The 24,860-nt window shown below is 49.6% G+C and overlaps 1 long non-coding RNA gene across 1 annotated transcript; it reads right to left on the reverse strand.

Moving 5' to 3' along the window:
• Window positions 1-265: 265 nt before the first annotated feature.
• On the reverse strand, window positions 266-24,658 carry LOC132659385 (uncharacterized). Its single transcript, XR_009599780.1, has 2 exons — window positions 24,142-24,658; window positions 266-2,847 (listed from the first exon to the last, which is right to left on the reverse strand). It is a non-coding gene; the product is annotated as an uncharacterized LOC132659385 (long non-coding RNA).
• Between the last annotated feature and the right edge of the window lie 202 nt (window positions 24,659-24,860).

Here is a 24,860-nt window from a genome sequence, read left to right on the forward strand (position 1 = left end):
CTCTAACTTTCCTTCTGGCTCTAGAATCCCCGTATTTCTAAGACTCTAAATTGCCCAGTGCAGTAAGGCAGCCAAGGGTAGTGGCCGGGGCCCAGGATGAGGAGTGTAGATATCTGGGTTCAGAACCAGGCTGAGTGTTTAAGTGTCTTACCATCTCTGTGCTCAGTCCCTAAGGGCCTGAGTGTCTTCAGCAATATGATGGAAGAAAATTCCTCTTGCCCAAGTTACTCTCCTGAGTGAATAAAGGGATCAAACATGATAAGGATGAAGAAAAGATAAGACATTTACTGTTGCTGATCATTTGTATTGGCTCCAGTCCAGACGTGGTGGTAAGAACTTGACAGACTTTATCTGATTCACTCTTCAGTCCTATAGGGTAAGAATTGTCCCCAGGGATAATCTGGGACATGCTAACCACCAGCCCTCTGGGGAGCAAAGCCCTGACTTGCAGGTTTTCTCATTGCTTTGGTGTAAATTGGGCTTCCCTGATGGCTCAGATGGTAAAGAAGCTGCTGGTAATACAGGAGACGTGGGTTTGATCCCTGGCTCAGGAAGATACCCTGGAGAAGGGAATGGCTACCCACTCCAGTATTCTTGCCTGGAGGATTCCCTAGACAGAGGAGCCTGGTGGGCTACAGTCCATGGGATTGCAAGGAGTTAGACATGACTGAGCAACTGACTTTTTGGTGTACATAGTCTGCTGTGGCCCATTTCAAGCTAACCAGCTTCATACAACTGAATGAGAAATTGAAAAATACACACAGTTGGCTTTTGAGAGGGAGAATGAGCCAGCTCCAGTGCATCTCTGATTACTTCTGCTTTATTTATGAGAAAACTGAGCTTTGGCAACATGGCCCAGTTCACACAGTCAGTACTAGCGGGGGCGGAATTGGAACCTAGACCTGATCCTTAAACACTCAGGTCCCTTCCCCCGCGTAACACCAGCGCTCTGTGGGCTAGAGGGCTCATGGAGAAACTGGACCTAGAAGTTGTCAATTTGGAAACTGGCTCGACCACTTTCTAGCTGTGAGGCCTGGCAGCCCTCAGCTTCTTTTAACCTAAGGCCTCAGTTTCTCATCTGTTAAATGGAAGAAAACCCACAGTGCACAAGGTTTTTTGGTGGCTCAAATCAACACTGTTATGCTTTGTGACAAATAACTCAGTCTCAAAGCAAAAGTGACCAGCCCCCCCCAACAAGGGGGCCAATGGGGAGTTGCTGCTGGTCCAAAGGGCCTACCTGTTCTAAGGACACTGCTTCCCGAAGACTTTGGGGCACTCATCTTCCTTTTGTAGCCTGAGGGTCTACAGCCAAAGGCAGGTGGAATCACCCTCCACCCTAGGCGGATGCCCACTGAACTTCTAACAGGCTCCGTTCCCTCAACCTCCTAACTCCTAACATTCCAGCGCCAGCCCCTCCCTTCTGCCCCTCCTGGAAGCTCAAGCTGGGCAGAAACCAGAACCCTGTTCAGAGCTGCTGGAATCCCACGCCTCGTAAATCAGGATGCACCCTGAGCTGTGGGACAAAAGGAGTGCTCTGGAAAAGTGAGTGAATCTTCCGGTGATCATTTCCAAACATTATCCCACACCCCACTGAGGACTGACCCGTCCCCAGGGTTAAGCTGCCTTCCGAACCACCCCCACTACAGGTATTTGGGCTCACACCTCCCTCTCTTTATATCCAAGCAGCGCAGGATGGAAAGAGCCCCAAGGCAGGGTTCAGACTCCTGGAAACCATGCCTTGCTCTGTGGCGTGACTCAGAAGGGAAGTCAGCTGAGCTCTCAGAACCTGCCCTCATCTGGCCTGGCTGACCTGGAAAGAGGGAGCAGAATGTCTGCGATCACCTTTGTAAGAGGCAGACATTGTCTCTCTGTGCAGACCCAGTCTGTGCCCAAATCATGCGCGTGTACACACACACATACACACACATATATGTGCACACACTCCCAACTATCCCCATTGTGGAGCATCCTTGGACTTCAGAGATGCACATTGTGGCATTGACTCTGGTCTCCCAAGAGGCAAGAAAGAGATTTCCAGGTGACCCAAATCCCTGGGTGCATACCTGCTAAGTCACTTCAGTCATGTCCAACTCTGCAACCCTATACACTATAGCTCACCAGGCTCCTCTGTCCATGGGATTCTCCAGGCAAGAATACTGGAGTGGGTTGCCATGCCCTTCTCTAGATCTTCCCAACCCAGAAATCAAACCCAGGTCACCTGCATCTTCTGCACTGCAGGCGGATTCTTTACCCACTGAGACACCTGGGAAGCCCGTCCCAAATCCCTCAGTTCAGTCGCTCAGTCATGTCCAACTCTGTGTGACCCCATGGACTGCAGCATGCCAGGCTTCCCTTTCCATCACCAACTCCCAGAGTTTACTCAAACTCATGTCCATTGAGTTGGTGATGACATCCAACCATCTCATCCTCTGTCGTCCCCTTCTCCTCCTGCCTTCAGTCTTTCCCAGTATCAAGGTCTTTTCCAATGAGTCAGTTCTTTGCATCAGGTGGGCAAAGTATTGGAACTTCAGCTTCAGCATCAGTCCTTCCAATGAATATTCAGGACTGATTTCCTTTAGGATGGACTAGTTGGATCTCCTTGCAGTCCAAGAGACTCTCAAGAGTCTTCTCCAACACCACAGTTTAAAAGCATCAATTCTTCAGTGCTAAGCTTTCTTTATAGTCCAACTCTTAATCTGTATATGACTACTGGGAAAATCATAGCTTTGACTAGATGGACCTTTGCTGGCAAAGTAATGTCTCTGCTTTTTAATATGCTGTCTAGGTTGGTCATAGCTTTTCTTCCAAGGAGCAAGCAAGGATTTTCTTCCAAATCCCTGGGAGCCCCTATAAAGAATCAGAAAGAAAAAACATAAGCTGGAAACTATAAGGAAACAAAACAGAAGAGAAGGGATTTCCTGAGTGGAAGGGGTTTTGAAACTGACCTGGGATTGGGGGATTTGTGTGCAGACAGCTTCCCTGGAGTGAGTCTCTAGCAGCACCCGCAGCTGGGACCTCAGGGAAAGCAGTGTGACCCGGGGCTGAGGGGCTGACTTGGGATCTGAGAAAGAGACCACTCCTTCTGAGTGACCAGAGGGCTCAGAGAAAGGACTCTGGCCTTAGACAGAAGGATGGAGGAAAGGAAGGGAGGGGTGGGCCAGGACGAGGACCGGAAACCCTCTCCAGTGAGCTGGTACAATCAGCTGTCGTCTGGGCCAGGGTTGTCCTTGCCCTGGCTTGTCTGCAGTGTCATTCCAGCACTTTCCTTTAAGTAAGTGCCTAAGGGATGGTCTGGGCCGAGACAGGTTGGGCGTGGGCAGAGTTCAGAAGCAGCGGTGTCTTTGGGTGGAAATTTATCACATTTTCTTGGCACCCAGGGGAGAGGTAAAAGGCACTGAGAGGGATTCTCTCTGTGAGAATCTGAATTAAGAAGAGGTAATTCAAGGGGATGGGATGGGGGTCCTGTAGGCCAAGCAGCACTGATCAAGGGACCTCCCAGTGGCATGACCCTACTGAATTGACCATTATGCCAGACCAGGACTTGTCAGGCTCTTAGAACGGATCCAAACCATGGGCCCAACTTGCCAATCAAACTCCCAAGAGTCAGGACCTGCAGGTCAGCCTTGGCCAATGTGTTCAGCATGGCCTGGATCCCTAGACACGTGAGGCTGGGGATGTGGGGTGTGTGTGAGGTCAGAGGGCCATGATGCTGCCCAGAGACCTTCCCAGGCCACACTAGAGCATGAGGCCTGGTCCCTGGAGTGTCTCCAGATTCAGGGACTCTCCCCTCAAATGGTGTTGGACCAATATTGTCCCCATGGCTCGGGGCTCCTCTTAGCCTCTCCTGAGTCTACCACTCCCACACCTCTGCCCCCAGTTTGTGAGTAGGGTGGGTTCATTTCATGACACTTACCTGAGCCTGCCTCCCAGGGATCACCCTTAAGCCTTGGTGGGCACTCAGAGTGCTGGCAAAGTGAGAGGCCCCATAGCCCCAGACTATGGCTTGGCCAACTTCCTTGGATGGTGATCTTAAGGGTGGAGGCAGCTTCTGAGAGCTGCCCCCGGGTCCTGCCCTTGAAAGGGGATTTGGCCTCTCCCAAGGCAGATGTGGGATCTCCGAGAGAAGGTAGGCCTCTGCCAGGGCTGTTGGAGACCCTGCAGACCACCTTGTCCAGCCCCACACATGCAGACAAGGGCTCTGAGGCTTAGACTGAGTCGCAGAGATGGGCTCACGGCAGACTGTGGCCAAACCCAGGCCTCCCGCTGCTCGTTCTTCCTATTATAGCTCCCGAGACCGCTCCCCAGCCCCTGCTCAGATATGAAGACACAAGAAGCTTTCCTGGGCCTGGGTGAGGACCCCTGCCCCTCCCCACTCCCCAGGATGAGCGTTGGAGGGGGGCAGGGTGAACTCTGACCAGGGCAGGAAAGCTACTGTCTAAACACGCCGCCGTGGGGCCTGTGTGTCTGGCTTGCTGGCTGTCACCCGGGCCAGGTGGGCCTCTGACACACAGCAGGAATTTTCCATTCGCGCATCCTCTGGCTGGTTGTGATCCAAGGCATTTTCAAGCCTTTGTTTTTCATTCCCGTTGTCTCCCCTGCCCTACGAAGATGCACCCCAGGGTCCAGAACCTGAGCCCCTAAACCCTCAGGAAGGCTTCAGTGAGACTCACGCAGGAGCCACCTGCTAGGGCCTAGAATCCAGAATGATCAAATGTAGGAGCAGATAAAGTGCTTTTTAAAAATCTACATGGATAATGAAATAAAAGCTCCGAAAGAAGGGTGACCTGGCCAAGATCATTCTACCATTAAGCAGTAACCAAGATCGAACACAGATTTGTCTAACACTGACACTCTTATACTTCCAAAGCCCCAGGTTTGCAAGGTTAAGAGCCAAGGTCAGTGAGAGACACTCTAAGCCATGTGAATGAGCTCCAAATGTGAAGCTGCACACAGGAGCGGAGCCATCCACATGCAGAAACTGCAGATCACAGAGGTCTCCAGAATGGACACCTGAGTTGCCAAGGACACATGCTTCCCTTCACTCCTTTTCCAGCCTGGCAGCAGCAGCTCCAAAATCTATTCCCCAAAGGTAAGGGCAGTGAGTAGTGGTCTCTCTCTACGAGGGCCTGTGATGCCCATCCTGCAGCATGGTGGTGGGATATTTCCTGGGTTGGGGCAGGCTTGGCCGTGTGTCCAGGGCATTCCTTGGGCCTTGACCTAGCGGACATGTGGGGATACAGCAGATGTGCAAGGAGGCTGGGCCAGCATGTTTGAGCCTGAATCTGGAGAGACCTTTGTCGAACAGTGCAGGGGCTCCAGAGAGCCACCTCAGGCAGAGGTGTGTCCCTAGGGCAGTGTGTCTGGGGGTCAGAGCAATGTTGTGTCTGCAGGGCAGGTTCACAGCCAAGAGGAAAAGACTGACTCTATGGTGAACGGCATTCTACAGGCTCCTCACTGGACCCTGGGATGTGTCCGAGAGTCACAACTAACTCCCCAGAGAGTGGGTCCTCATGAAGCTGGACCTCAGGGCACCCCAGCCTTGTTCAGGGAGGTTGACAGACAGGGAGACCAGGCGTGGCCACAAGCAGTCCTCCAACCTCCATGAAACACGTAGAATGAGGCCCCCAGTTATCAACTCAGCATTTCCCAAAGAAGTAAGTTCTATGAGACAGAATCAAAGGGAGTTAGAGAAAAAAGAGTTTCCATAGTCAAATAAGTTTGGGAAATCAGGTTAAATCAATCCTGCTTCTTCAAACATATTACAAGTTTCCTGCACATCTCCTAGAGCAGTTGTTCTCAGCCGGGGGCAAATTCATCCCCCAGGGGACCAGTGACAACGTGTTTAGATGCTTTTAGCTGTCACCACTGGAGGGATGCTACTGGCATCTAGTGGGTAGAGGCCTGGCTGCTGCTGAACATCCTGCAACGCCCAGGAAAGCCCACCACAAGGAAGTGCCCAGTCCAAATGTCAATGGTATTAAGACTGGCAGACCCTGCAGAGCACAGCACACTCCTGAGGTAGGTGGCCAGGGCCCACAGTGTAGAGAACAGTGGTCATTTTGGACCAATCAGCATCTGCCCTCCCTTCCTATGCTCGAGGATTCCCCCGTGTGCTCAAGCAGAGTCTGCCTCCCAGTACAGAAGCAGAAAGTGAAATATGGAACTCACAGCATCCCAGCCTCTTGAGCTACGGCACAGGCACGTGACCTCACTCCACCCCTAGACCGTGATGTCAGGAAGCAGGGACCGTGCAGATGCCACTCTGATGGGGGTGATGGCAGCAGTGTGGCAGCAGTTACAATCTGTTCCCAGAGGCTGCAGGGGTGGCAGTTCTAGAAGCAGCTTCCGGTGTTGGTGGAACCGGTGGCACAAGCTGAAGTATAAAGCGCAAGTTTGGCATCAGCAACCATGGGGTCTTCCTGGGGCCAGTGCTACAATACGACTTTGGGCATTGTTCCTGGCTGCTCTGCCTCTGACCTCAGTTTTCTGACCCTACAGGAGATTCTGTGAGCTACCCAAGATTCTTAGAATAAATCCCATTTAAGCTTAAATTAGCAGAGTTAGCATCTGAAGCTTGCAAACAAGAACTAACTCTGAATGATGCTCGGAATTTCCCAAATGTGTTGGAGCACAGGATTTTTCTTTTGCAAAACATCTCAAGACACCATTGTTCTATGAGCATCCTTTGAGGAACACTGGCCAAAAGGACTGTCTAATAGGGCTTCACATAACCTTTGCTCCAGCCAGAACCAGACCACTTCAGTGGCCCAGCCCTACCCAAGGCCCTTGAGGACACTCAGCACCTCTCTCCTGGTCCTCGCTGAGTCAGGGCTAGCCCACATCTACCCTCCTCCCCCATGACAGCAAGAGTTGAGAATAACCACAGCTGGCTGCAGCCTCAAGAATCAGAACATAACCAAGGTTTGGAAATGATTGGGATTGCCGGAAGGTGGAAGGAACTGAAATGTGGATACAAAAACCGTTGCTTGGTCGGGCTGTTGGTGTAGGCAGGTCGGAAGTATATTTAAAAAGAAATTGAGGTTTTGAGAATCTGTGGCATCAGTAGGGGAAAGAGAAAACCTTTAGTAGAGGTCAGAGTTAGAGAAGAGAAGAGTGAAGCTATTTTAGGAAATGTTCTGCCTGGACTTCATGGAAGGTTCTGAGCCGAGTTTAAAGAGAGTGATTTTAGACTCAGTTAGACTCATTCATTTACTGTGGAGCCCAGACACCGAGCAGGTGCTGGGGAGATGGTGTTGAATCAAACAGACACATTGGCCTGCCCCTACCCTCCTGGCATTTATGGTCCAGTGAGGAAGGTAGACATCTGATGGTTTAGGTACAACTGGTCTTTTCACTATGATGATGTTTTGTCATTGGAAGGAAAGGGGAACAGAGGACCATAGCGGAAACTTCCTGGGGTCAAGGAGGACTTCCTGGAGACAGGACCATCAGAGGAGCAGGTGTGTGCACCAGGTGGACACAGGGGTCAACCTGGGCGGAGACAGAGTTCACTTGGAGCCGAGAAGGAAGGAGCATGACAGGATGGGATCTCAAAGAGGCTCCCAAAGCCCAGAGCGGCAGGACTGCCAGGCAAGCCTGGAGAAGTTGGGAGTGCGCATCCACAAGAGCCCCCTGCACGCCATGCCAAGGAGCCAGGTCTTCATCATAAAAGCAATGGAAACCATTCACTAGTTCATCCTGGAGCCATGTGACACATACCGAGGGGAACCTGAAATTAGAAAAAAATGCGGCTTCTCCAGCAGATGAGGCTGATGAAAGGAACCAGGCCTCAGATGGGTGTGAGCACCCAGGTAAACTAAAAAGAGGAAGTGGAAGGGGAAAGAATCAACTTGGAGAAGCACCAACCATGTGCTTGGATCACGTGCTGGGTGTTTTACAGGTGACTTTACATTTATAGCAGAGCTGAAGTAACCATAAAAGCTGCTCTGGCCCCACACAGAACCAATGCATGCTTCCCCTCCCCCGCCCTGCCTGTGCTTGCTGTTCAAGCCTGAAAGCTATCAGAGAAATCCTGGGAGAAACATGCAGGGCCCTTGAGAAGCCGAGGGTGGGGTGGGGGCAGAGCGGTGGAGGGGGCATGGCACTGCCAGGCAGAGACAGGGAGTGAGCTGGTAAGGAATCTGAGAAACCTGGCTGGTCCAAGCATCCCTTTTACAGATGAGAATCTGAGGTTCAGCAGCAGAGCTGGAAATAAAGCCCAATATCTGCGACTCCTTGTCCAGGGCTCTCTGCTATTCCAGGTGTGTGTGTGCGTGTGTGCATGTGCACACAGAGACACCTGGGTGCACATGGGGCTGAGATGAGGTCATCTGTCTCTCCATCCATCCATAATCCAGGCTGGCCATGATGCCGGCATGAATCAACATGTTTACAGAAATGAAAAAAACCGCTTAGGAGAGAAATTAATCTCTATATGGAGGGGGGTGTCCAATTTCAAAAGGTTAATATCTTGATTTTTTTTAATCCCCTTTCTGTTTTCTCAAAGAGGATTTGGTGTTCTCAGACCCAGCTGGGAGCTTAAGAAAACAGAACAGTGTTTCTCTGCCTGTTGCCTTTCTCTGCAGCTCTCGCCAGACCTGAGGACAAGAAAGCTTGGAGCCTGACCTTGGCTCAGGCCAGCCCTGTGCCGTGTTTCCCTCTCCGTACAGGGGTGGCGGGTTTCCATTTCTGCAGCCCTCTCCCAATCTTTTGGAGATTGGTCCAGTCTGGGAGTGAAAGAGCTCAGACACAGGAGATAAGAAGTGGGACTTAGCGTTGAAGGAGTTCAGGGCAACTGACCTGGCAGCTGAGGACAATCACAGGCCCTGGGGGAGACTTTACAGGTGTGTGCAGAGAAGGAAGATGTACAGATAGTACTGTGTTGTGGGGGGCCACCCAGGAGTCCCACTTCCCCCACTTACCATCTAGGTGGATCTTGGATCTATCCTGCCTCCTTGAAAAAACGGAGATGACAATGGGACCACACATACACTGGATATGCTCTTCAAACTGAGTTTTGGGGCAAACAAGAGAGCATATTTCTGAGTTCACCATTGATGGGTGGACAGAGGCCTTGGTGTGGCCATTCGTACAGCCCAGTGAAGTCCCTGGAGGTCAGTCACCTCTTGGAATCCCAGTCCATCAGACCCTGAAGTTCCCTGGCTCCAGACTTGCAAAAGAGAACACCCTTCTGTGGAAGACTGGGCCCCAGAGGGTAGCAGGTGAGCTGGAGCCCCACCCAAGGTGAATTAGGTTCTCAACTTGACTAGAGTAAAAAAGTAGAAACCCACTCAGGCATGCTGACCTCAGAACCTATGCTCTTGGACTTCCCTGGTGGCCTGGTGGTTAAGAATCTGCCTGGTACTGCAGGAGACGCTTGTTTGATCCTGTTTGGTCTGGTAGGATCCCACATGCTTCATAGCAACTGAACCTGTGCTCTCGAGCCCCGGCTCCACAGTAAGAGAAGCCACTGCAACAAGAAGCCCTCCCAACTAGAGAATAGCCCCACTGGCCGCAAATAGAGAAAGCCTGCATGCAACAGCAAAGACCCAGCACAGCCAAAAATAAATAAAAATTATTTAACAACAACAACAACAACAGAAAGAACCTATGCTCTCTCCTCTTCCTCATAGCTGCCTCCTTAGATCCACTCCATTCAAAGAGGGTCAAGTTCTCTGGCCAGGAGGTTTGTCCTGACTCAATTCATCAAGCCTTTATTAATAGACCGGCGGGTTTGCTTGGCAAGGTATTAGGGGGACAGAAAAGGTCCACAGGCTATGGGGTGACTCCCTTCTGGCCTTGGGCTGGGGCTCAGTCCCTCCCCCAGGACCGTGTCAGGCCATCATCAGACACTCCTGGGCCTCTGGCAGCCGTTTTCTCGTTTGTCCTTTTGGATCCAGCAAGTTACAGCTCATTCCTTTGGCCACATTGTTCCTTAACGACATCACTTTTTCCATCTCCCTGACGGCTTGGTGCCCTTCCGCCTAAGCGCTGCCTCCTCGGTGATCTGCAGCTCCCTGACATGCTGTGGTTTCCATGGATCACCGACGATGCCATCTTGTGTCACCTGACATCCACACCACGCAGAGCCCAGGAACCGACCTGTGCCTGCCCACGGTGACCCTATACCAGGACCAGCCCCCACCCAGATGGTGGGATGGTCCCTTCCCCTTTGGATTGTTCCATGCACTGGAGATGTGGCTGTTCTCCCAGACACCTAGCTCAAAGCCTCAAAGGCATCCTTCAATCTGTGCATAGCTGTGGAGACCCTTCTGAGCTCCTGCCTGGGCTGGGTGCTGGGGCACCATGCTAAGGCTGGGCCATGGACAACTTGGCCTCCTCTTGCCTTTCCGCCTGGGATCGGTCACCAAGTCCAGCTCGTTCATGACCGTTTTTTTCTCCCAGCTCCTTGGCAAGCTGGTGTCACTTGGCCTCATCCACAGTTCTGCCCTGTTTCCTACTCAAAGTCAAGCATCTGTCCCACCAGGGACAAGCCCAGGTGCTTAGTCCTGGCCCCACCTGCAGCCTTCCTCTCTGAGCTGCTCATTCATTCACTCAACCAGTATTTGTAAGCTCCAGCCATGGGTCAGTCTCTGTGTAGATAGCACCTTCTGTTCTATTGCCCTGTTGCTGCCCAGCTCTTCCCTCAATCGTTTTCTGGCGAGGGAGTGTGGCAGAAGAGGGAAAGCACAGAATTTGGAGTCAAACTGATCTGGGTTGAATACTGAATCTGTTGTCTATTTACCTGTAAGAGCTTAGCCCATTTGCTTTGCTGTGAGCCTCGGTTTTCTCACCTGTAAAATGGGAATGCTGCCATTCCAAGGGCAACTAAGTGTAATCATATCTATAGCTGGCACAACGTGCATTTCTGGCGGAAAGGGAAGAAAGAGCCTGGAACATTTGGAGGGACTGTGAAGATTACAGAATGGCTGGTGCAAAGAGCCCTAAGCAGAGCAAGGGGGATGAGACCAGAGAGGCAGACGGGGAAGATCACACAAGACAGGAGCCCACACCAAGGGATACAGGCTTGGCTCTGAGGGCTGTGATCTCTTCAGTGAATAGCCCTGCCCCAGCACGTGTCACATTCCTCCTCTGCCTCCATCCAGCCATGCAGATTTCTTAGGCTGCCACTCCAGGCTTTCCGACAGCTTTCCAGTCCAGCCCTGCTTCCCACCATTCTCAGAATAATATGGGGAATAACATGGTTCTTCCTTGTAGCCTCCCTGCTGGCAAATGACTCATGGGGGTTGCTGATGAGCAGGTCAGTCCAGGACAGCTTGGTGCCCCCACCCCCTATATCCCACCTCCCTCCTCTTTCCTGCCAGTCTGATCCAGGGAAACCAGCTGTCCTCAAGCCACGTCTGAATCAAGGCTGCTTCTCCTCCCCCCAACAAACACCCAAAGGCTATGTATGGCCCAGCAAGGCCACTAAGTTGCCAATCAGTGCCAGGACTTCTTTTCAATGACAGACCAAGGCTTTGGTCTGATTACATGGGCACCGGCCATCCGAGATCACCAAGGCTAGGGAAAGCTGGAAGTCAGGTGGTCCCCACGGTCTGCTCCAGCAAGGCCATCCTGCTCTCAAGCTACAGTCATGAAAATCAAAACAGAGAGAAGGGCTGGATTAGAGAGGGAGACCTGGGTTCTAGCTGTTGTTAATAATAACATTCTTATCTTTTTTCTTTTTTTAAGTTGAGATATAATTGACATATATGTATTACATCTAATGATTTGATGTATGTATATATTATTAAATGATTACCACAGTAAGTTTAGTTGACATCCATCCACCACACATACTTATAATTTTTTTCCTTGTTATGAGAACTTTCAAGATCTCCTCGCTTAACAACTTCCAAATCTACATTACAGGGTTGTTAACTATAGTCACCATGATGTACGTTATACCCCCAGGATTCATGTTACAACTGGAAGTTTCTACCCTCTGACCACTTCACCCATTGCGCCTACATGCCACCCTCTGCCTTGGACAAACACCAATTTGCTCTCTGTACTTATGAGTTCAGTTTTTGTAAGATTCTACATAAAAGTGAGGTCATATGGTATTTGCATTTCACTGTCTGGCTTATTGCACTTAGCATAATGCCCTCATGGTCTATCTGCTGCTGCTGCTGCTGCTAAGTCACTTCAGTCGTGTCTGACTCTATGTGACCCCACAGACAGAAGCCCACCAGGCTCCCCCGTCCCTGGGATTCTCCAGGCAAGAACACTGGAGTGGGTTGCCATTTCCTTCTCCAATGCATGAAAGTGAAAAGCGGAAGGGAAGTCGCTCAGTCGTGTCCGACTCTTAGCGACCCCATGGACTGCAGCCTACCAGGCTCCTTCATCCATGGGATTTGCCAGGCAACAGTACTGGAGTGGGGTGCCATCACCTTCTCCGCATGGCCTATCTACATTACTGTAAATGGCAGGATTTTCTTCTATTTTATATCTTTTTTTATATTGTATATATACCGCATTTTCTTTATCCGTTTATCCACTGATGGATGCTTACTTAGGTTGTTTCCAAAGCTCGGCTGTTGTAAATAATGCTACAGTGAAAGTGGGGGTGCAGATACTGTTTGAGATAATGATTCTATCTCCTCCAGATGACTATGCAGAAGTGGAATTGCTGCATCACATGGAAGTTCTGTTTTAATGTTTTTGAGGCACCTCCATACTGTTTTTTCCATAAAGGCTACATCCGTTTACATTCCCACCAGCGGTGCAAGAGAGTCCCCTTTTCTCTACATTCTTATCATCACTTGCCATCTCTTGTCTTTTCGATGATAGTTGTTCTAGCAGGTGTGAGGTGGTAGCTCATTAAGGGTTTGATTTGAGTTTCCCTGGTGATTAGTGATGTTAAACATCTTCTCATGTACTTGCTGGTTCTTTGTATGCCTTCTTTGGAAAAATGTCTATTCAGATCCTCTGCCCATATTTTAACTGAATGCTTTAGTCTTTTTCTATTGAGTTGTGTGGTTCTTTATATATTTTGGACATTAACCCCTTATCAGACATATGCAAATATCTCGGCAAATATTTGCAAATATCTTCTCTTATTTCATAGGTTGCCTTTTCATTTTACTGATAGTTTCCTTTGGTATACAGAAGCTTCTTGGCTTACATTCTCACCTTTTAACAGAATTAATTAATCACTCTCAGTTTCACATTCATCATCTCACTTGGAGTCCCCCAACCTCTATGTGAAACAGCCTACATGGAGATGGCCCTCATTTTCCTGTGCTGTAGAGGAGGAAGCTGAGGCTCAAAGAAGGGCCATGGCTTGCCCAAGTCCCACAGCTGGGCACTGCAAAGCTCTCCTGTATCTTGGTCCTCCCCACTAGGCTGCCCGCATGTTGAGTTTGGGTCACATCAGTTGCTTAGTACCAACCGAGGATCCTAGAATGTTCGTGCTGGGAGGGACTGATGTTTAAATTCTTCCTCAACATTCTTGGAGAGAGTGTGGAGAAAAGGGAACCCTTCCACACTGTTGGTGGGAATGTAAATTGGTACCATCAGTATGGAGAACAGTATGGTGATTCCTTTAAAAACTAAAAATATAGGAACCATATGATACAGCAATTCAACTCGTGGGCCTATATCCAGAGAAAAACATGGTTCAAAAAGATATAAGCACCCCTCTGTTCATAGCAGCACTATTCACAATAGCCAAGTCATGGAAACAACTTAAATGTCTATTGACAGATGAATGGACAAGAAGATGTGATTTATATACACAATGGAATATTACTCAGCCATTCAAAAGAATGAAATAATGCCATTTGCAGTGATATGGACGGACCTGGAGATTATCATACTAAGTGAAATAAGTCAGACAGAGAAATACAAATATCATATGATAGCACTTATGTGTGGAATCTAAAAAAAAAAGTTATGCAAATGAGCTTATTTACAAAACAGAAACAGATACAGACTTATGGTTACCAAAGGGGAAGGATCGAGGGGAGGGATAAATTGGGAGTTTGGAACTGGCATATGCAATAACCAACAAGGACCTACTGTATAGCACAGGGAATTCAGCTCAATATTCTGTAATCACCTAAATGGGAAAACTATTTGAAAAAGAATAGATCCGTGTGTATGCATAACCGAATCACTTTGCTGCACACCTGAAGCTAACACATCGTTAATCAACTATGTGCTGTGCTGTACTTAGCAGCTCAGTCGTGTCCAACTCCGTGCGACCCCATGGACGGTAGCCCACCAGGCTCCTCTGTCCTTGGGGATTCTCCAAGCAAGAATACTGGAGTGGGTTTCCATGCGCTCCTCCAGGGCATCTTCCCAACCCAGGGATTGAACCCAAGTTTCCCACATTGCAGGTGGATTCTTTACCATCTGATCCACCAGGGAAGCCTGGCATAATCAACTACAGGCCAATATAAAATTAAAAAAAAATTTTAATACATAAAAAAAATAAATTCCCCCTCAGCATCCTGACAGCATCCAGGTATCTTGTAGGGAGTTCTTCCTCTGGGAAAGGAACCAGCACAGGTAAAATAGACACTGTCATAGCCCAGGGACCCTCCTGTCTCCATCTTGTTTATCACCCCCTCACTTCCAGGGACCCCTTCTCCCTTTCCTTACCCCACTAACATGAGCCAGCTTCCTCAAAGAATCTGGAAGCCAGATTCATGGACAAAAAAATCTTATCTGGTTTTTAGGGTACACATATTTCATTGAATTTCTAGAGGCAGAAAGTTCCAGGAGGGCATTTGTAATGTATTTTAAAAATACATTATTTCAGCTTTTTAAAAAAATAGCCTGAATAATTAGACTGAGAGACTTCACTTTCACGCATTGGAGAAGGAAATGGCAGCCCACTCCAGTGTTCTTGCCTGGAGAATCCCAGGGACAGGGGAGCCTGGTGGGCTGCCATCTATGGGGTCACACAGAGTCGGACATGACTGAAGCGGCTTAGCAGCAGCAGCAGCAGCAGCATATATTTCCATGTTTGAGGATTTTAAAAATTCTCTTCTAGTGGTCAACTCATTTTAGCCTGGACTAGAATCCAAACCAGGTAGACTAGATAGACTAACATCTTCGGGTTTTTTTTTTTTAATTAAAACCATTTCATTGAGATATGATTGACATACACAAAAGCTGTACATATTTAATGTATACAACTTGTTGCATTTGGAGATAAGTATACATACATCTATGAAACCATCAAGATAATCTATGTTATAAACATGTCCATCACCTCCAAAAGTTTCCTCCTGCCTCTTTATTCATTTATTATTGTTATTATTTTTTTTAATAAGAACACAGTGTTAGATCTTCCCTCTTAGGACATTTCTAAATATACAGAACAATATCGAGATGGACTCCAGTTTCAGACTTGGACTAGATCCTTCCTGGTCCGTCCTTCTCATTTGACAGATAAGGAAACGGAGTCTTGGGGCAGAGAAGCAAACTCCCCAATGAAATTCAGCTCCTTGGTGGCAGAGCCGAGTATCAGTATGGGTCATTGAGTCTCCATTCAGGGCTGCTTCATGGAGCTGTAGCAACATAGCAGCCTGAGATCTGGGCAGCCCCCTGAAGGGGCCAGGGGACCACTTTCTGAGCAGCCTTTGGCCTGAGACAAACCTGCCCAGGCCTGAGCCTCAGGCTGCTTTGATGTTCCTACTCACGCGTGTGTCTGGCTCAAACGGCTGTCCCTTTGGACTGCTGCAAGGGGCTGATTAGATGTAATTGCTTTGCCTAGAGCGAGCTATCTGCTTAATAGAATCAGCTCCCAGTAATTAGCCTGCCAGAGGCTCATTTCCCTTCCTGGAGCCCTAGGGCCTCTAGGCCCTTACTCCTACCTGTAAATGTCGGGCCTCTGCATGATGCAGGTATATGTGTAGGGGCCTTGGGCAGGGGGATGTGCAGGGGAGCTGAGAGAAAGCAGTGCTGTGAAGACTCAGCAAGAACCCCAGGTCTGACCCTTCCTGGGGCCAGGGAATTGTAGCATTTCCAGCAGTGTCAAAGGGCCTGACACAGAGAAAATGTTCCGTGAATGAACTACGAAGTGCATCTAGTCCAGCCCTCAAACTCAGTACTGTCAGCAATCAGGTCACAAAGCATCTCTTGCAGGCCTACCATGAGCCAGGCACTGTACTAGCTCCTTGGAGTCTTCTGAAATAGTCTCAAACCCAAATAGGTGAGGAAGATTAAGAGGTACGTCCTTCTAGTTACAAAATAAGTGAGTCATGGGTATGAAATGTACAGTGTGTGGAACATAGTCATAATAATGTAATATCTTTGTCTGGTGACAGATGGTAACTAGACTTATTGTGGTGATCATTTTGTAATATATAGAAAAATCACTGTGTTGTACACCAGTAACTAACATAGTGTGGCAGGTCAGTTATACTTCACCAACAAAGTCATAGAAAAAGAGATCAGATTTGTGGCTACCAGAGGCAGGGGGTGGAGAGAGGAGGTATCAGATGAAGGCACTCAAATGGTACAAACTCTCAGTTACAAGATAAATAACTACCAGGATACAGTATGCGACATGATAAACAATGGACACTGCTATATGTTATATACGAAAGTTGTTAAGCGAGTAAATCCAAAGAGTCCTCATCACAAGGAAAAAATTTTTTTTCTTTTGTTGTGTATCTATATGAGATGATGAACGTTCACTACACTTCATGTGATAATCATTTCATGATATATGTAAGTCAAATCACTATGAGTACAACTCACACTTCCATAGTGGTATATGTCAATTATATCTCAAAAAACTGGTAGGAAAAAAAGATTAAAAAAAAACCTGAACCCAGAGGATAAATCAGATCATCCCTGCATACCTTCATTGACCAGGAGCTCATTACATCTGGGCAGCCCATTGCTTCTGCAGAGATATAGAGACTGTTCCATCTATTTTGAGCGGAAAGCTCTTTCACTGGAGCATTTCCACACAGATCACTGGCCCCTCCTAGGCCACCCAGAACAAAGCTAATTCCTCCTCCATGTGACAGCTCATGTGTCCCCTGCATCTTTTTTCCAGGCTGAATATCCCAAGTTCCTTGGTTTTGCTGTATACATCATGCGGGTAAAGCCTCTCGTTAATCTGGCTGACCGGCCTGGAACCTGCTTCTGGTCATCAATTCCTTTCTCCCAGTACGGTGAGGGGCCCAGCTCAGCCCAGCTGAGTCAGGACCACAGGAAATGGGACTCCTCTCCCAGGAGAAACAGCTGCAGCCCCAGGCAGATCATGACACTCTACCCAAGGAGCTCCAAGTTGGCGACCCAGCCCCTCCACTGAGGGCAAGACATCTAAAACCTGCTCACTGGAGACAGTTACCTCCATTGCCCTCTCCCCCACCTGGATGAACACACACACACACACACACACACACACTGCCATGCATGCTCATGGACTCCACTCAATAGTCACTGGCTGATTAATCATTGCAAGTGCTGTTATAATTATTGTGTTTGCTGTTGAGAACAGGCTGCCTCTGTTTGCTTCTCAGAAGCCATAAACCTGCAAAAGAGGATTTTAAGATTTGTGAGGCTGTTGACTAGATCTCCAGGCTCACTTTTTTCCTTAGCAGCAACAGAGAATTCAGGTTTGTCAGAGGATACAGGTCAAGGCCACTCCAGAATCTCTACTGAGGACAGGCTTAGGGGACTTAATTCTAACGATAGGAAGGGAGAGAACCTAGGGCACTTACCTTGCCACTAAAGGCTTGTGGGTCAGGATAGTTGGGCTCAAGTCCCGGCCCTGGCCCAGCAAGCTGTGAGGTCTGGAGGTACAGACTCACCTTGCCAGGCCTCAGTTTCCTTATCAGCACTGTCCAGGCTAAGGTTTCCTCTAGTTTTAATTATTCTATAAGACTTGGCCAAACACAGAAGAGAATGAGAGTGGAGGGGGAAATGACAAGGGCTGGCAAACAGAAGAAGGAGGGAAAAGGAGACCAGGCCTGAAATTGAAAGTCTCAGGCTCACAGCCTCCTTTAGACACACACACACACACACCAGGCTGGAGAACAGAAGCTGGTTTTCTCCCAGATTACACTCTCTCATCACCTGCTGGTCTGCCTAAGACCCTAGTAATGTAGGGGAGGTGAGATGCTAAAAGGAGAAGGGAAAAAGAGAGAAAGGGGGAAATTAGTTAAAAAAAAAAAAAAAACAGTGAAACATACAAGCCGCAGAAACAGAAAAGTGAATCATACTGGCATTGGGGAGGACTAAGCAGGCCAACTCATGCACTGCTGGGGAGGATGAAAACCAAGACAGCCACATAGAGGACAGCTTGGTGGTGTTTCGGGCCATGCAGTGGGCACTGTGACACTTCCAAGTATGCGTCCCAGTGGAAATTCCCTAAGGACACACAGGAGGATATTCATCTGCGTGATATTTGGAGTAAAAGAGGGAGACCACCGAGAATGTTGTCTCCAGAGACTGGGATGTGTCCACTGCGTGGGTGTCGACTTTGGACTGAGACTTTCTGCTAACTGAGGGAGCAAGCCCGTCCCCACAGCAACTGCATGAAAACTGGCTGGTTCTCACTCTACAAGCAGGACACCCAGCTCTATGTCTGAGCTGGCCACCAATCCTACTGGGATGGGACTGAGAACAGAGCCAGGTGTCCACTTCCAGGGGTAGCACTCTCTCCCTAACAGCTCACAGAGCCTCTCCTCTGTGAGCAGCTGCCTTTTGTGTTTGGTTTGGGCTTGAGATGTTAAACAAATAGTGTTTCTTGACAAACGCAAGCCGGCTGCACTGGGACTGGTAATGCTCTGTAAATCCAGACTAATCCTTCATGTCTCTCCCTACAGAGGCACACCAAGAAACACCTCCGTCCTGCTCCGGGTGCCCTGAATCCCATCAACCCGCCCTCAGGGGCCAGGATCCCTGGGGCAACTCTCCGTGTCAGCCACCTCCCGCTGCTCCTGGGTCCCCAGGTCCCCTCCTCCCCGTTCTCAGCACCACTCCCCCACCCTCCCGCCCCAGCTTGATGTTGAGATGGCTCTGGACACCCCTTCCTACAATGGACCATGGACTCCAGACCCTGCCAACCCACCTAGCCCCGCCAGGGCCACTGGGAAGGAGGAGTGTTTCCAGAGCGCTGTCTGTGCCAGGGGCTGTACCAAGCACTGTGGAGCATGGCGATGACTAAGGCCAATCAATCCCTGCCCTGCAGAGCTTAGGCCCTGTCCAGCCAGAATTTCATGGCAAGCTCTGGTCCAGGTAGTAACTGATAGCACCAGGATTTGAACCCCAGTTTGTCTGACTAGGGGTCTGCCCCTTCTCCCTCTTCCTCACCACCCACTGCGCAGTCCTCCAGCCAAACTGGTCAATGAGGAGGGTCTAGAAAGTGAAAGACGGAGAGGGCTCTGGGCCCCTCATCCTTCAGACCACATTCCCAACCCTTTGAAAGTGAAAGTGTTAGACGCTAAGCCATGTCCAGACGTTTACGACCCCATGGACTGTAGCCTACCAGGCTCCTCTGTCCATGGAACTCTCCAGGCAAGAATACTAGAGGGGGTTGTCATTTCCTTCTCTGCCTTTTAGAATGAGCATTGCTAATCACAGGGCTAGACCCGTCATTCAGAGAAGGCAATGGCACCCCACTCCAGTACTCTTGCCTGGCAAATCTATGGACGGAGGAGCCTGGTAGGCTGCAGTCCATGGGGTCGCTAAGAGTCGGACACGACTGAGCAACTTCACTTTCACTTTTCTTTTTCATGCACTGGAGAAGGAAATGGCAGCCCACCCCAGTGTTCTTGCCTGGAGAATCCCAGGGACGGCGGAGGCTGGTGGGCTGCCGTCTATGGGGTCGCACAGAGTCGGACACGACTGAAGAGACTTAGCAGCAGCAAACCTGTCATTAGCATCATAGAAGGTCAGAGTGGGAAGGTCATAGAAGGAAGAGCCTTCTCAAGATAGTCAACACTTTAAATCCCATAGAAAAGGAAACTGAGGCACAGAAAGACAAAGTGACTCTCTTGAGTCTGCCAGCTAGTTGGTAGTAGGTGGCATACTGGGACCAAGCTCCTAGACCTTGGTTCCCAGTTCAGCTCCCTCCCCACATGCTTCCTGGGGCTTTCAGACTCTCAAATTTATCTTTATCCTCTTCCTCGAAGCCAGGCAAGGCTCGCTCCAGCCTTCGAAATATCAGTGTGGAAAGAGTCACAGAAGCAGATTGCCTGGGCTTTTCTGCCCATAGACTCTGCAGTCTATGTCCTTGGCCTCACTGCCAGTCTCTATCCCAGCAGGCAAGGATGCTTTAAGCCCTTCACTTCATACTGAGTCCACATGTGGGGAGACTCTGATGTGTAAAGCAGAGTGCTCCCATTCTGGGAGTTGTAGTGTGAGTACACTAGGGTCCTGCAAAAGCACAAAGGAGCCAGTGGTTCTGATTGGAGGCAACTGGGGAATACTTCGTTGAGGGTATGGCCTTTGAGTTGGGTCTTAAAGCCTGAATAGGAGTTCAACAGATAGAAAATAGAGGGGACAAGGAGGTACCAGCATCCCAGCTGATCGGAGCCACGTGAACCAAGAGTGAAGCATCTAAGTACTTGGAAATGGAGGACCTCCCTGGTGGTCCAGTGGTTAAAAATCTGCCTTCCAATGCAGGGGATGCAGGTTTGATCCCTGGTCCCGGACCTAAAGTCCCACATGCCATGGGGCAACTAAACCCACACACTGCAACTATTGAGCCTGAACACCTCCACCAGAGAGAAACCTGCACACCACAATGAAGAGCCCGTGTGCTGCAACTGAGACACAACACAGCCAAAATATAAATAAATGCTACACTTTTAAAAGTAATAAGGTAACGCCCCCTTTTAAAAAAAGAAAAACATCCTTGGATGTGCCTAGAGCTTAGGAATGGGGTAGAATATAAATGTGGAAAATAAGCACAGGGAACTCTACTCAATACTCTGTAAGAGCTTATAACAGAAAAGAATCTAAAAAAGGGGGTTATATGTATATGTATTACTGATTCACTTTGCTGTGAAAGCCTGCAAACTGTCACATTATAAATCAACTATACCCCAATTTTTAAAAAAAGGAACATAGTATGTGTGTGCTATTTAGTATATAATAATATGCAGCAACTGATGATAACTAAATTTTGTACCATTCATCCTAACTTTGACTGTCCTTTCCCTCACAAAGTAAAGTCTTAAAAGCAGTGGCTATACCCTCTTTTCATCTGATCCTGGGAAGAACTAGGGAAGCAGAAGCAGGCCAGGAAGGTCATGGGACGTTATAAATGAAGGGAACAGACATGCCCTGATCCAAACCCCCTCCATTTATGGCTGTGCAAACAGACGCCCTGGGATGAGTGACGGGCGCAAAAGCAAGCAGGTGGCAGAGCCAGGACCCCAGCCCAGGTCTCTCAGCTCTCCACCCTGTGTTCTCTGTACTGGACAGGATTTCAGAAAATCCTTGTACAGAAGACTGACCAGTATAAATTTAAAGGATATAAAAAACTCTCTTGCTGGCCCAAAGATTCCTCCACCAGAGTCACCAACAGATTGAAAAAAAAAAATGCAAGAAAGTGGAGAAGCCATAGCTGAGCGGTTTTTATCCTTTACAACAGACTGGATTGACAGAGGTGCTTTCTGACACTTGGCCTTCGGCAGAGGGTGGCACAAATTTGTCAGGGGGTTGGAGATACAGGCAGATCAGTCCTGGGAGTCCTGGACAGAAGGGAATGGGACAGGAATCGAGGCCTTAGGCCCAATCGCACCCAGGTCGAGGGCTGGCCGATGGGACTCCTGCCTGTAGGTCCTGGGGGGTTACTCAGAAACTTCAACTGGTCCCTCCTCCTTAAAAGAGGGAAGGGAGGAAGGGCAGGAGGAGAAGACCTAGGCTGCCCTCCTGGGCTCCAGGGGCACTGGGCTCCTCTGTTGGCAGGAGTCCTGCCTCAAGCATAATGGGAGATAGTAGGAAAAACTCTAGACATGCACAGGTATCCTGGACCCCATACTCACTACGTGACCTCAGTTTCCTCATCGGTAACATGAGAAGGTTGGGCTAAATGATCTCTAAAGGTCTTTCCGGTTCTGAAGTACTGTGAGAACAAGCTTCATCATAATTAATAATAAATGCCTTGCCCCTAAAGAGAGCTTTTTCCCTTTTCCAAAGCTCTTTCCCTATAATATCACCTTTCATCTGCACAGAAGTCTGGCCTGGCAGCCAGAGGTGAACAGACCCTGGACACCTAGCCTTCCACACTAAAAACCAGACCTGGTAAACCACTTGCTCCTCTAGGCTGGCTTAGGGGAAACTGGCTTCTGGGGTGGTTATTTAGGTGGAACCTAACTTGTGCCTCCACCCCTGGGAAGCCAGGAAAGGCAATGCTTTTCTTCCAAAGAGCCAGAAGATGCCAAGAGGGAAACTCTGCAATAGGCTGAGTTCAGGGCCAAAGGGGCAGGACCAGAAAGTTTGTGGCAGATCAAAGAACCTGATGCAACCCAAAGGACTTTGAGGGGAGGAGGAGGGGACAAAGTCTAATCAATAGGGCCCTCCTACCAGGCTCTGGTCAGAGATCCGAGTCTTAGGGGAGAAGTTATACAGCCTCATACTGTCTGATTTGCATACATTTGATTTGATCAAATTTTAGTTGCCATGGGGCAACTAAACCCACACACTGCAACTATTGAGCCTGAACACCTCCACCAGAGAGAAACCTGCACACCACAATGAAGAGCCCGTGTGCTTCAACTTAGACACAACACAGCCAAAATATAAATAAATGCTACACTTTAAAAAGTAATAAGGTAACGCCCCCTTTTAAAAAAAAAAGAAAGACATCCTTGGATGTGCCTAGAGCTTAGGAATGGGGTAGAATATAAATCTGGAAAATAAGCACAGGGAACTCTACTCAATACTCTGTAAGAACTTATAACAGAAAAGAATCTAAAAAAGGTGGTTATACGTATATGTATTACTGATTTGATCCCTTGCAACAATCTGTTCAAGAGCTAGTATAAGTAGCTATCCCATTTACAGTGTGGGGAAAAAATGAGGCTCGAAGAGTTATGGAGAAGAACATGGGCCTGGGACGTAGAAGGAAGGCTCTTCCCAGTTGCATGCCCTTGAGGGATTCTCTGTACTGCCTTTGGCCTCAGTTTCCTCATCTATAAAATGGACAGAACTATTCCTTCCTTTCAGGATTGTGGTAAAGACTAGAGATAGTGAATGTAACAAGCTTCATCTGATACACAGCAGATGCTCGATACATACTTGTTGAATGAATGGAGGAAGGAAGGGATAGGTTGGTGGCCCTCCTGGGAGAAGCAGTGTAGTGAGTGACCCACAGTGACAGTCAGCCCAGGATGTGGGTTGATGGTACTCCTGCTTCTGGCTGGCTGCCTCCTGAGCCCACCCTCAGTCAGGGGCCCTGGGGCCTCTCCCATGTCTCTCCTCGTGGCCCATGCCAGGGTCCTGTGAAAGACTTTTTGACCCTCCTTGGCAGCAGAATTCGCATTCCAATCATTCTGCTCACTCAGCCCATCCAAGTCTGGAGTTGTCTGGAGCTAAGCAGGCTTGGGATCATCTGCTGTGACACCTCATCGAGGAGATAAGGAAGCGAGACTCTGAGAGGGGCAGTGACGCCTCGCCTGGGTCCCACATCCTGTGCTCCTCACTGCCACTGCACCATGTTGACAAATGAAAAATCTAAGGCATAGGAGGAGGTCTCCTGGCTCCTCCTCCAGGTGATTAGGGAACCTTCTGCTCTGGGCCCCTTACCTGTCCTATTCCAGCTAGATCCCAGTTCTGTGGGGATGCCCCATGGTGGTGTCCAGTGCCATCCCTGGCAGCCCAGTCTGAACCCAGCCTGGTCAGCTGGTGCAGGACAGAGGCCTTAGATGTCAAGCCTGTCCCTGATGGCCCCTGGGGAGTGGAACAGGGCACTTGGGCCTGGGTGCCACTATCCCATGCTACCAGCCTGTGCTTCCTCATCCAGTTCCAGGCGCTGTGCTAACCCGGGAAGGGACACATTTCACGAGAGCGGGGCTTTCCCTTGGGTGTTGGCCCATGCAAGCCCTGGTCCACAGCTGTGCCCTTCTGTTGCTAAGACAGCCAGCAGCTTGGCACAGGGGAGGGCCTCTGGCCTGGGAGGCGGGAAAGCTTGGCTGAGTCCAAGTGCTGACGCCAACTCACCGTGTGCCCTCACACGTCACTGGACCTCTCTGGTCTCCGTTTCCTCATCCACATAGTGGAGGGCAGCACCGCAAGGCCCAGGGTCCAGTCCAGCTATTCCCTTTGGTGGAGGGATGGGACTGGGGTGGGGTAGGGGCTTGATCTACCCGGTTCCTTTCCCCTTCCCTTGCTTTTCCTTTTCTGAGGCATCAGTTCATCTCCAGCTGTCCAGGTCTCTCTGTCTCCCATTTGCGGCTCTTTCCGTTTCCATCTTTCCCTCTGTACCTCTCTTCTGTCCCTCTGTACCTCTCTCACTCTGTATTTTTCTGCCTGCCTCCTCTTTCTCTGTGTCTATGAGCCTCCCTCTGGTTTCATCTCCTTGTCCGTCACACCCTCCTCTGCCTCTGTTTCCTCTCTCTCTTCCTCTGTAGTTACATGCGTTTGTCTGTCTACTTATCTTTTTCTGGGTCTCTTCCCTCTCGCCCGCGCGCTCTCTCTCTCTGTCCTGCCCGGTCTCTCCGTGGCTCTCCCGCTTGCTCCCCCTCCCCTCCCCCTCCGCCAGCCCCCCTCCTCCCTCCCTCGGCGCGTCTCCCCAGTCCTTATTTGGCTGGGCGGGAGGGCTGGCGGGAGGAGGCGGCCTGCGGGCGGGGGGCGGGGGGCGGGAGCGGGGCCGGGCGGAGGAGGGCGGTGGGTGGTGCTGAAGGGACAGCTCCGCGGCGGCAGCGGCGGCGTTGGCGGCG

Source organism: Ovis aries, chromosome 3, assembly GCF_016772045.2.
Source record: "Ovis aries strain OAR_USU_Benz2616 breed Rambouillet chromosome 3, ARS-UI_Ramb_v3.0, whole genome shotgun sequence".
NCBI lineage: Eukaryota > Metazoa > Chordata > Mammalia > Artiodactyla > Bovidae > Ovis > Ovis aries.